The 11,753-nt window shown below is 44.5% G+C and overlaps 1 protein-coding gene across 5 annotated transcripts in view; it reads left to right on the top strand.

Annotated features, from left to right (window-relative positions):
- The first annotated feature begins 11,578 nt into the window (after window positions 1-11,578).
- The window catches only part of HECTD1 (HECT domain E3 ubiquitin protein ligase 1), a 76,865-nt gene continuing 76,690 nt past the window's right edge, over window positions 11,579-11,753 (top strand). For all 5 annotated transcript variants that reach the window (XM_081936865.1, XM_081936868.1, XM_081936869.1 and 2 more), the window contains exon 1: window positions 11,579-11,746. The gene's annotated coding sequence lies outside the window, so the exon portion shown is untranslated. The remainder of the gene's footprint in view (window positions 11,747-11,753) is intronic.

Below are 11,753 nucleotides of genomic sequence, written 5' to 3' on the forward strand. Positions count from 1 at the left end.
ATTGGCGCACCAGGCGAACCTGGTGGAACGCCCCCCTGGCCACGGCTGTCACATGTTCATCCATGGACAGCCTGGCATCCAGGAGGACGCCCAAATTGCGCGCCCGCTCCACGGGGGCGAGTTGAATGCCCCCAATGGCCAGAGATGGAATTATCTGGTTGAACCGGGGAGCCGGAACCCACAGCCACTCCATCTTGGAAGGGTTGAGCCTGAGTCGGTTGTCATCCATCCAGACCCGTACGGCTTCCACACACCGGGACATCACTTCGACGGCCTCGTTGGGGTGGTTCGGGGTGGAAATGTACAGCTGAGTATCATCAGCGTACAGATGATATCCCACCCCGAAACCACGGATGATCTCACCCAGCGGCTTCATGTATGTGTTGAACAGGAGTGGCGAGAGGACCGACCCCTGTGGCACCCCACAAGTAAGGGGGCTTAGGGTCGACCTCTGCTCCCCTGCCAACACACGTTGCGTCCGGCCGGAGAGGTAGGAGCCGAACCACCGCAAAACAGTGCCCCGGACCCCCAACCCCTCCAGTCGGTGCAACAGGATACCATGGTCGATGGTATCAAAAGCCGCCGAGAGGTCTAATAGGACCAGGATAGAGGAACAACCCCTATCTCTGGCCCTCCAGAGATCATCAACCAACGCGACCAAGGCCGTCTCTGTGCTGTGCCCAGGGCGAAAGCCGGACTGGTGCGGGTCTAGATAATCATTCTCCTCCAGATGTCGTGGAAACTGAGAAGCCACCACACTCTCTACAACCTTCACCAAAAAGGGAAGGTTGGAGACAGGACGATAATTGGCCAGCTCCGTAGGGTCCAGGGAAGGCTTCTTGAGCAAGGGTCTCACCACCGCCTCTTTCAAGGCGGCCGGGAGAGACCCCTCACCCAACGAAGCGTTCACTAGGCCCAGGAGCCAGTCGCGTGTAACCTCCCAGGATGCCAGTACAAGCCAGGAGGGACACGGGTCCAGCAAACATGTGGTAGGTCGCAGTCGTCCACGCAATCTGTCCAAATCCTCGATGACAACCAAGTCAAACTCCTCCCAAAAAGGTTTCTCAAGACTCGCCACTGGCGTCTCGACTGGGCCACTGAAGGGGACCCAATCCTTCCGGATTTGAGCGACTTTATCCTGCAGATATTTCCCAAACTCCTCTGCCCTACCCTGTAAAGGGGCCTCCCGTGGCCTCTGAAACAGAAGGGAGCGGGACACCCGAAACAGGGCGGCAGGGCGGTTCTCTGCGGATGCAATGAGAGCGGCACAATATTGACGTTTGGCCGTTCTCAATGCCACTAGGTACGTCCTTAAATGGGCTCGTACCTGTGCTCGGTCAAATTCGGATCGGGAGGATCTCCAACGACTCTCTAGGCATCTCTTGCGGCGCTTCATCACCCTTAGCTCCTCGGTGAACCAAGGAGCCAGGGTGGATCGTTGCCGCCGGAGAGGCCGCAAAGGCGCCACCCGGTTCAAGGCCCCGGTAGTCGCATTATTCCACGCGGCCACCAGGTCCTCTACCGGAGGGCGGGTCAGGGCTGCAGGAGGTGGCCCAAGCTCCGTCTGGAACCTGTCTGGTTCCATCAAGCGCCTGGGGCGGAACCATCTAGTGTTTTCCGGTTCCGCCTCCCCGCAGCGAGGGGTAGCACCAGGGAAGTCAAGTCGGAGGAGTAAGTGATCTGACCATGACAGAGGAGTGATGGTTAAATTCACTCCTCCCAGATCACTCAACCACTGGCGAGAGACAAAAACAAGGTCCAAGGTGTGACCTCCCTCGTGTGTCGGGCCCTGAATCATTTGAGTCAGGTCCATGGCTATCATGGAAGCCATGAACTCCCGAACCCCCTCTGATGCTTCTCCCACCGACGGCAGGTTAAAATCCCCCATCACTAAAAGTTTGGGGGTCTCAACCGCCACCGATGAGATCAGCTCGAGGAGCTCAGGCAGGGTCGCTGATGTATGGCGGGGAGCCAGGTATACTATCAGCAGGCCCATCTGCCTTCCAGGGCCCCATTTCACAACAAGGGATTCACATCCGGACGTCTGTGGCACAGTGGACTCCCTCGGCTCTAAGTCCTCCCGGATAATCACTGCTACCCCACCGCCCCTTCCCCGGGCCCGGGGCTGGTGAAATGCTTGATAACCTGGTGGGCACATTTCCACGAGGGGTAACCCTCCCTCGTGGCCCAACCAGGTTTCCGTTATTCCCGCGAGGTCCGGCTCCCCCTCCAAAATTAGATCGTGAATGAGGGGGGCCTTACTGACAACGGACCTCGCATTGCATAACAACAGCCTCAGGCCCTGGGCCTGCAGATCCTGACCACCTAGAACGCGGGGGTTGGTACAAGCGACCGGGTGTAACCAACACCCACGGTCTCCCAACCGACTGCGAGTTGTTAATCTGTCCTCGTATCTGCCCCTCCCTACGACTGTTGGAATCAAAGAGCCCTGTATAGGAATGATATCCTCTCCCCCCTCCTCCTCTCTGCTCCTTCTGCTCAAGACCCCACCTGGTGACCTGGCTCTGTCATCGCTCCTGATCTGACCCACCCACCCCCCAACCCCTAAACCCCTAAAAGAATTTAAAAAACATTTGACTAAAAACCCCCTAAGTCTCCGCTTCCTCCACCTCTCGGGATTAATGAATCTGTCATCCTGGATTCAATTGTGCACTGTGTCTGTCTAGGCAGTGCAACCCCATCTGAGGCCAAGTATGATAAACCCCTGGATACAGACAACACGCCCCCCCCCAATAGTCACTCCATCTTACCAGGATTCAGCTGAAACCTATTCTACCCTATCCAGACCCCCACAACCTTCAGACAGGTTGCCACAATGATTTTAAGTGCGAGGACCAGCCATTAGTCACTTTTTACAAAGTTACCTTGTAACTTTGAATGGTCACTAAATGAATGGATGAAATTCAAGGACTAGCTGAATGGTTTCTGAGTCAACCTGTTGCACAACTCAATCACAGCCATTCCCAAAGCAAAGCAAACTTTGGGAAACATTTGTTTTCACTAGGGGAGGCATAAGGAAGCAAGCCTCCTCAATGACAGGGTGCAAGTACCTACAGGCAATAAGGTCAATGGAGACGAATGGGAGTGGCCAGGATTATCTTCATCTCTCTGAAATTGCTAGTCATAAGACAACAGGAGGCACAATGCAGCCTGGGATTTGGGTGGTTAGATTATGCACTGTTTACAGTCAAGGATTTGTTATCCAGAACTGTAATTTATTTTCAAAACTCATTTCAAAACTGGACCCTTTCCTTAACAAGATCAGTATTCGTGTTTTTTTTTTCAAGATTCTCATATTCCATAGAGGACAGGGGATTTATCAAAGCTAGATAGAAAAGGAAACATATAAACATAGCTATTGTCAAACACAAATAAAATGCAGAACATCAAGAGTTGTTGATGTTAAACATTCCTGAACGTTAATGAGCTCCTGCTCCAATCACACAAAATAGTGGCAGAATAGTGAATGCCAAATTATTTTTTCCTATATTAGCAAGTGCAAAATATTTTAGCATTTGCGTGACATAACAACCTGTGTTTTCCCCAAAATATGACCTACTCAGAAAGTAAGTCCCAGCTTGATCTTTATACCTGTGCCTAATATAAGCCCTACCCTCAGAATAAGTCCTAATTAAGACCCCGCCCACTCCAGGGTGCACGGTTAAAAATTAAGCTAGGGTTGGGATGGGGTGGTAGTGGAGCTGCCATACTACTTACCTTCGGATAGTTGCAGCCAGATCTTGCACACCTTGGCCCATTTCTTCTGCAGAAGGCCTCTGTACCCCATAACAGAGTTCCGGATCGATCTGGAGCTCTATTATCGGCTACAGAGGTTTTCAGAAAAGCCTTGCTGGCTGCAACTATCTGAAGCCGACGACATTCCTGAAGGCCATGACAGCGAAAAGGAGGCCAGGGAGGGTGTGTGTGACGCATGTAAGTGAGGGGAGTCAGTGGACAACATCCCTCCCCCGAAAATAAGACCTGGTGCCTTTTTTGGTGGGAAAAAAATTATAAGACAGGCCTTATTTTTGGGAAAACATGGAAGTTACAGGGCAAAATGTTGCAAGACTAAAATAGCTGTGTAAGCTATTTAAGATGTACATGTAGGTACACAAAAGCCAATTGCCTTAGCATAGATGCTATCTGAAAGCACTGGTTATTTTTTTAACATCAATTTGTTTTATTCAAAACATTACAATATAATCGCTTCAAAAAAGAAAAAAATACAAATACAAAACTGCACAAAAAACCCAACCCTTGCTGAATACTGATAACTATATTTCAAAGATAGTAACTTTCCCCCCCTCGCAAAGCAGGCACACAGTTTATAAGTTTCTACCACACTGTTTACCCCACTCACTTAGTCTGACAACTATCTATTATATCAGGGGTGTCCAAACTTGGGAACTTTAAGACTTGTGGACTTCAACTCCCAGAATTCCCCAGCCAGGCTGGCTGGGGAATTCTGGGAGTTGAAGTCCACAAGTCTTAAAGTTCCCAAGTTTGGACACCCCTGTATTATATGGAACCATACAGCTAAAACCAACGGCCAAATTAAACTTCAAAAACCCCTGTTAAGAGTCTATTTATTGTATTTCACTTGAAGAAAGTCGACAACGGCTGCTGGTTTACTGTAAGTCATGATGATAGTTGTCTCTGGTCCATCCAGGATCAAATATCCTTGACTAGTTCTTAATAATAAAGCTTTTCCTTAAACTATTAAGTGAGATCTTTCCTAACAATTGGATTTTATTCTCCAAAGTCATAAGACTGTGTTTTGTACCATCTCCACAGCATTTGTTGCACCAAAACGTCTCCTGCAAGTTGTTACATCGCAACTCTTAACATTTGTTTTCCAATTGGGTATAATCCATTCCCAAATCTGCCTCAATCTTCTTGAAAAAGTTGAGTTCATCACAATGTTGAGTCTTTAAAATCCATACCTTTCTTGGAGCCCTCTAACCAACTTGTATTTTCCAAGTCAATCTCATCTTTCAGATCTGCCAGCAGCAAATTACATTCCAATCCTTCTAGTTGTAAATCTTGTTGTAGTGCTGCTACTTACATCTGATTACCATTTTTCAAGTTGATTTAAAACCATCATTATTTTATCAAGTTTCTTATCCAAATTTTCCAGTTGGACTGTTTGAAGTTACAATGGCACTGAAAAAAGTGGCATGACCGTTTTTCACACTTACAACCGTTACAGCATCTCCACAGTCATGTGACCAAAATTCAGGCACTTGGCACCTGACTCATATTTATGACGGTTGCAGTGTCTGGGGGTCACCTTTTGGAACTTTCTGACAAGTGAAATCGAATGGGAAGCCAGACTCACTTAACAACCGTGTTACTGACTCTAACAACTGCAATGATTCACTTAACAGGTCTGGCAAGAAAGGTTGTAAAATGGGACAAAACTCACTTAACAACTACCTTACTTAGCAACAGAAATTTTGGGTTCAATTGTGATCATAAGTCAAGAACTACCTGTAGAAACTCCCTACTGGGCACAAACAATTCTTGGGGTTTGGGAAAACCCTAAAATCATCCTGGATAGCAGAAAAGATATTAGTCATCCCTGAAGAAGATGGGACAAATGTTTCATGTGAGCAACATTTAAAAAAATGTATGGAATTCTTTTCCTATTCCTGATTGGCTAGAATACTAAACTGAGTCTTCCTCATTACTCTGCTCTGTGTTGTGCAGCACAAGTCAGATATTTCAGCAGAGTATTCACTTCCTGTCTGATGGACTTATGGGACTGAAGAAGCCACATACATAAGTAGTTCATTTGGTTCATTTGTAGATCCTACATAAGGCAAAGCAAGCTGACTAAATCCTATTAACTGTTTATAAAGCCAAATGTAGAACAGTAATACAAAAGCCCACAAATTCCTATTTCAATGTCATTTAAAGAGAACTGACTAAAGTCAGTTATACCAATTTATATAGTGGCTTTATTATCCACAGTCATGATAACATTATTTCAATATTCGAAGTATTCTTTTTTAAAAATTATAGTGTACTTTCACACTTGTTTTACACAAAAATCCTAAAATACAATCTTACAGCAACATGACTAAATAAAACATTGAAAGAACGTGGTAAGCAACCTTTAGCATGTTCCCTGTTGCAGCACATTGCACAACCGGATGAATAGTAAACATAAGCTATATTTTACAGATGACGTGGAGTTGCACTTGTGACTGCCAGGATCCAAGATTACACTCAGCAACACAAAGTGGAAGCCAAGCAGTTGAATCTTATGTTTATATCCCAAGGGTCATACTACCAAAACTGAAAGACAAATGTTACAACGTAAATATGCAGCTAAATCAGAAACATTTTTCATCAAAGAAAATTAAAATATTTGGGGGTTCTTTGCTGGGAAATTTTTGAAAGAAGACATCTGAAAAATCAGCTAACCAGCTAATCCTTTATAACTTTATCCACGGACAAACCAATTAAGTATCTAATCTCAACTGTTCCATTAACTGTAACTAGAGAATAATCTGAAACAGAAATCAAGGCAGGGAAAATATGCCGAGCATGGCTGTAAGAATTATTTCAATCCCTTGAATAGCAGTTTCACTCAACAGGGAGAGAGGCTTAAGAATGGAGGAGTCAACAGCATTCCAAGCCACTGCCTGGCCATCTCTCCCATAGGAGATTTTGTTCTGGTTCTTTTTCCCACCTCAGCAGACCCTACCAGAAGAGATCCATTTTCAAATTCAATTGGGGGGTGGGTGGGTGTTGGCTTCTCCCATCACATCAAATTTGCTTCTGTTCTGGAGACATAACTTCTTAATAGATAGATGGACAGCTTATCTCAGCTTATACAATTTATTTTCAATATTCTGTTGGGTTGGCCATCATAAAAAATAAACACATAATGCAGATTGAAATGTCAGTTTGGCTATTAATATTTTTTGCATTCGGCACAAGTTGGAAAATATTTAGTAATATTACTAAGTGCTACCTTGACTTCAAGTACTATATAGGTTTTGCTCTACTTGTATATAAAAAGCAATGTCATTCCATATAATTAAAATAAAGGAATTATTCAGAATGCTCATTCTTGGATTCTGATACTCTACAGTAGTACATATTCAAAGTAAATTTGTTTTGCAATAAAACTAGATGTAATAATTAAGGCACTAAGCTAGAAATCGGGAGACTGTGAGTTCTAGTTCTGCCATAGGCAGAAAGCTAGCTGACTGACTTTAGGTCAGCCATTCCCTATTTGTCCTAGGAATAAGTATATGACAAGTCACATCCAAAACCTTGCCAAGAAAATTGGAAATAGTTGCCAAGACTGACTTGAAGGCACCAAAAAAAAGTCTTTTCAAACCCCTAATTTTATACTTCCATCGATTATTACTAAACACTATTTTTATACATTGGAAAAAGCCTATCTCATTTGAATGATAATTCTTTTAGAGGGTCAGAAAGATTACAAAACAAACATAAATCTATTTTATGTATCACGCTAATATATTTAAATCAGAAATGATTCATAGCATCTAGACATATTCATTGCCTCACACAACACTGCCCAGAAGTAATTTCACCAATAAATAACAGCCATGAATATCTAGATTCTATATTTAAACTCAGCTACTGAATCAGCTATAATTGACTGTTTGCACACAAATCCACCATCCAGTTTTGCGTGGTATGTGAATCTGGCCTTAATATCATTTACTTTCCAGATTTGTCCTTTATAACAGGGGTCCCCAATCCCTACAGCCTGCTACCGGGCCAGAACCGGACCACAGAAATGGCAGGTATGTGCGTCTGCAACTTGCTAAAGCAGCAGGCAAGTGTTGGTGCACACACTCTATTTGCACAAGCAGAGGGTGTGCATGCCCACTTCTTACCCACCACTCATGCAGAATCATTACCTCCCCCCCCCCCACACATTCTCAGCTGGTTTGCAAAGCCAGAAAGGTTGGGAAACTGTGCCCTATAAACATGTAAAATACTGGTGCTAGATTTTGACGAGATACTTAAATGCTTCATTGAGCATTCTTACTGCTTAAAATCAACAGTCTAAAAAATATTTTAGATTCAACTAGTTGTTTCATATTTCCTTAATACAAATTGTTCAAATAAATATCCCTTTACTGACAATATAAAATACCCTCAAAATATCTTCTTCAAGTATTGTAACACTAATATACAAGTCTTACAAATTAGTTTCCATCTGGGGACATAAAGCTCAGAGGTTCACATAAAGCAGTGATGGTGAACCTATGGCACGCGTGCCACAGGTGGCACGTGGAGCCATTTGTCAGAGCACGCGAGGCGCTGCCCTGTCAGCTGAGTTCACCCTTTTTTAAAGCCATTTTTCGCCCTCCCCAGGCTCCAGAGGCTTTATAGGAGCCTGGGGAGGGTGAAAAGAGCCTCCCCCCACCTGGAGGCCCTCCAGAGGCTTCATGAGCTTCCCTGAAGCCTCCGGAGGGCAAAAAAACGGCCCTATGGACAAACCAGAAGTTCGGGAACGGACTTCCTGTTTGCTCAGAGGATCATTTTGACTGCTCCGGAGGCTTCGGGGAAGCCCTTTGAAGGTCCCTGAAGCCTTTGGAGTGCTTAAAATGACCCTCTGAGCAAACCGGAAGTGACTTCCAGTTTGCTCGGAGGGTCGTTTTGAGCGCTTTGGAGGCTTCAGGGAAGCCTCCTGAAGGTCTCTGACGCCTCCGGAGGGCTTCCGGGGGGCGGGGGAGGCTGTTTTCGCCCTCCCCATGCTCCTATAAAGTCTCTGGAGCCTGGGGAGGGCGAAAAAAGCATGCAAAAATGGGGGTGGGTTGCGCCTGTAGTCCGCGCATGCGCACTGGGGTGGGTCGCGCATTGTATTATGGGTGTGGCACGCCTGCACACAACTACCCTGCGCTTCTCCCACTTATGGCACACGAGCCAAAAAAGGTTCGCCATCGCTGACCTAAAGCAAACTGTTTTAATGAGAAGTTAGAGGAGCCACCATTGTATTTCATTAGTTGAAATAATAAAAATTGGAAAGAAAGGTTTACTAATTGGAGATGGTATATATAAACCAATATAAGCTATTTGTCTTTATTAGAAGCACAGGATTCTAATAAATCTTAAGCTTGAGAGCAAAAATTGTCAAACCTATGAAAAACAGATTGAATTTACAGACTATAATGTGTGGGTTAAAAGGGGCATTTGAGCTCACCTAGAGGAAAGGGAGCCACTTATTTTAGTTTATTACAAGTTGAAGTTATTAGTTTATTACAAGTTGAAAAGTTTGTGTAAGACAGAGAAAGTTGATTCTGAAGAAGATGCAACAAACAGTTTATGTGTAACATTTGTTTGTACCACTTTGCCTTTTTAACCATTAGCTGATGGAGTCTGAAGAGTGTTAGAAATATGACAACGATCATATTAGAATTCTCTAAATCAGGGATGTCAAACTCATGACATCACATTGTTATCACATGACATATCGCGACTCCCCCCCATTCGCTAAACCAGGAGTAGGCGTGGCCAGTGCATGATACATCTGGCCTGGGGGCCATGAGTTTGATACCCCTGCTCTAAATAATATGAACATTATCTGACCTCAAATTTCCATTCAATTATTAAAATATGATTAAAAGGTAGTATATAATTATTGTAAATTACATTAATACAGTATTACATCACATGAAGCCAGAGTAACTTTCTCTAGTGTCTTACTAGTGACTTCCAGTCAGTGACATGTGACTGGTTATCCTTGTGTGAAGAGTCATATTTATATTTTCTGCATACATCCAATTTTCTACTGGCCAACAAAAAGATCTCCCAGGTATCCTCTTATAATGTTTAAATATACTATAATTTTAAAATCATTGTCATTAATTCTTTGTGACTAAGAAATGCATTTACCAAAAATGCCACTCAGCTCCACTAATTGGGATAACTATGGTTGTCTAAACATTGAGATATTGATTCTCAACTTTTAACTCATGGCAAAATTGGAGACAATTACATATAGAATAAGTAAATAGTTCATACTTAATGACACATCAGAGAATTATATATTATAGCTTTATTATACGAGCTACTTATAATATTGAGCTTTAGATAAGAGTTGAGATAAATCCCAACTGCAGAATATGACTGTTCCACTTCTGTCCTAAACATAGTACTTGCAGAGAATGTCTCGTTAATTTTATTTTACCTATTTTTCACATAATACATGTTCAGAATTTCAACATGAGTCCCAACATCTAGGAACATAGAAAGGGGGAGGGGTAACAAAAAAATGAGGGCCAAAAGCGTAATATAAATTCTTCATACCAAAGTAAGTTATACTTGTGAAATCCAATATGTCTAGAAATTGCAACAATTTCTTTGAATTGGAGGAATAGTGTATATACATATTAGTAACTGACTGTCTCTTAATTGGAATCAAAAGGGCTATGATAGCTCCAATTGTGCAAAAAGCTAGTTACTATATGGAAGCACAAGAAACCAAGCACTCAAAAGTTACAATAGGTTTACTTCTTTTCAGTACTAAAACTGTAGTAGCATCAATTAACTTTCTGCTGAATTAAAGCACTAAATGAAGATCATATAGCCTATTAAAAACATGTCCCATACCCAAAATATAGACATCTAAGCTCTATAAAACCTGGGACTTAGAAGATACACATTTCCACAACTGGCTCCAACATGTTTGGTGGGAATTACTATCGTTATTCCACATTCAGATGGAAAACACCCCTGAGAAGGTCTCTTTTGATACATCCAGGACCTGGATGACTGAGAATCCTTCAGACACCTGTGAGAAGGCTAACCCCGATAGGCAGTAAACCAATGTCAGTAAATACGTATTTTAACCAGCCCTTTCAATACCTGTCCCCTACAAAGTTGTACTAAAAGCTCCATTGCTTGTTATCAAAGCTAAGAACAGAGTTGGAAGGGACCTTGAAGGCCATCTAGTCCAACCCTGCCTCCCACCCCTGCCAAGCAGGAGAGCCCTCCCCCCACACCATTTCTGACAGATACAGATTAACAGAATTGGAAGGGACCTTATAGGTCATCTAGTCCACCCCCACCCGTCCACCCCCGCTCAAGCAGGAGACCCTACATCATTTCTGACAGATGGCAGTCCAGTCTCTTCTTGAAAGCTTCCAGTGATGAAGCTCTCCCCAGAGCATAGCCCATATGCTTATTTATTTATTTTTAAAAAAGCTTTTTTTTTAAAAGATCGCCTGGGTGGTGAGCTCGAACGACGTCTCTATTCTTCCGCAAGGAACTAACGCCAAACCAGCGAGCCGAAAACAGGGTTCGCCCCGTCCGAGGACCGAGCGAGGTCACGGTGCCTCCGGCCTCGAGTTATAATGGGCAGAAAGAGGAAGCCCGGAATCACTCATGACGCGGGAAGGGAAGGAGGAAAAAAGGCCGGAACGGCGTTCTCCGCAGCGCCCCCTCCGGCCGCCGTGTGTCGCTTCGGAGTCCGCTTCGGCCTGACTTGGAGCCCGACGGACTCCTCCTCCTCCTCTTCCTCTGGCGTGTGTGTGTGTGGTGTGTGAGTGAGTGAGTGTGTGAGTGTGTCTGTGTGTGGCGTTCCGTCTTAATCCCCCCCACCCCCCCAGCTTCTGCCGGGAGGATCAAGATGGACGGGGTGCGACGCTGTCTGGCGGCCCACTGAGGAAAGGCCTCCGAAAACTGAGGAGGAGGCGGCGGCGACGGCCGCGGAGGAAGCCCGGGCGCCGAGGTGAGCG

This window comes from Natrix helvetica, assembly GCF_964273705.1.
Source record: "Natrix helvetica genome assembly, chromosome: 1".
In the NCBI taxonomy this organism is placed as follows: Eukaryota; Metazoa; Chordata; class Lepidosauria; order Squamata; family Natricidae; genus Natrix; species Natrix helvetica.